Source organism: Pollachius pollachius (genome assembly GCF_949987615.1).
Source record: "Pollachius pollachius genome assembly, chromosome: 18".
NCBI classification, from domain to species: Eukaryota; Metazoa; Chordata; class Actinopteri; order Gadiformes; family Gadidae; genus Pollachius; species Pollachius pollachius.
This window is the reverse complement of record NC_136951.1, coordinates 12,058,708-12,060,490: the sequence shown is the minus strand read 5'-3', so window position 1 is coordinate 12,060,490 and position 1,783 is coordinate 12,058,708.

The following is a 1,783-nucleotide window of genomic DNA, read 5'->3' as shown; positions in this document are numbered from 1 at the left end:
TAGGCTACTGCCAAAAACCAACAAGTCGAACCGGTCCCAGCAGCCCACGCCTTTCTCCACGTTCAGCACCGGAACGGATTAAATACATTATGATCCAAGTTGAGCTTTCGTTGTACGGATAACTTGATGCATATGACCGATGATAGGGCTACTTCTTTGTCGGCTACTTGTAATAGCCTAAACAAGCCTAAAAAAACTGGTTAAATACATAGCTGAATATAGTAGGCTAGGCCTAATTTAAAATTAAGCAAGACAGATAGTTATTCCATACTAATGGATATAAAACCATGGGAGCCGGTGGTGCCATTTAGTAATGGTTATGGCATTTTTAATGGTCAACATTTCTAGGCCGACTATAATGCTATTTAGGGTAACACTTAAAGGTCGTGTAGTTAATCAACTTCACGAGCCGTTTTGCCCGCCGGGTCCGACTCCGGCCAACTAATTACATATGTTTTATAGAAGGCTGTGTAGCTTGGACTGGAGAAAACAATGATCATAATAATCGATCATCATACATGTGTGTGTTTAATATATATATATATATATATATATATATATATATATATATATATATATATATATATATATATATATATATATATATATATATATATACAGAATTTAAAATATATTTTTAAAAGTAGGCTATAATAAAACAATTGACTCGTGTCACTTGTTTAACGTCTGCTCTGCATTCAGGCCAGGCGCCTATCGTGTCATCAAACATTGAAACGAAACTCCTTTCCAATACAATACGCATTTCATCCACCAAGAGCAGCCAGCGGGGGCGTGTAGCAACCTCCGGGCTACGTTTTAAGTAGCCATTTACACTTTGCCACACATCCATCACAATAGGACACACTGGCAAAACGCGGAAAGACGTAGCATGCTAATGAAACCTTCTCGCTGAGTTGTATCCTTATTATTGCCCGTGACCGTGAACGTGTGGCGTGACGAAAGGTACCAGGACCCGTTCTCCCATGCCGCCAAGCGTGCCTCCTCCACTGGGCCGTGGCGGTAGAATCACAGCCGCCCACTGTTATAAAAGGCAGCTGTTAGATCCCCAACACGACGAAGCATGAAAAGTGATTTGGATGTAATTGGAACCCCGTGCAAGCGTGAAACAGTTAGACCTCGCAGCAACCCGCATGTTCCCCGATATTTGGTTTTGGCTTCCTCTTTTTTTTTGTGGTGTCTTCTTTGCACTGTACATTTCAGCCACGCAGCAGCGGGCGTCAGAATTTGCTCGACATGGCAGTTTGCAATGTCATCATCATCATCATCATCATCATCATCATCATCATCATCATCATCATCATCTTCATTTTCAGTCAAGTTGAAATGTAATAGGAATCTTAAGCAAAGGTCTTATGAATTAGTTAGATGAAACGGCTGTTCAAGCACTGCCACTCTCACACCCACACGCACACACACACACACACACACACACACACACAAACAGTGATGCATATATAGATGATTCATACATTTTGAATGCAGAGGAACTCAATTGGATGCAAAATCACAACAGCCTAAACTGTAAACACAATTCATGACACACACACACACACACACACACACACACATGCTGACACTCGACTGCACGTCCACACACACACACACACACACGGGGTGTATATGTTCTATTATAGGATAGCACTGTTTTCCTGACAAGACAAAAATACTCCATGGCCTACATTGGATTTAACATAAACACACACACACACACTAGCTGTGTGTCCTTTCCCTGTCTCTGAATAGATGGATTAATACAACAACC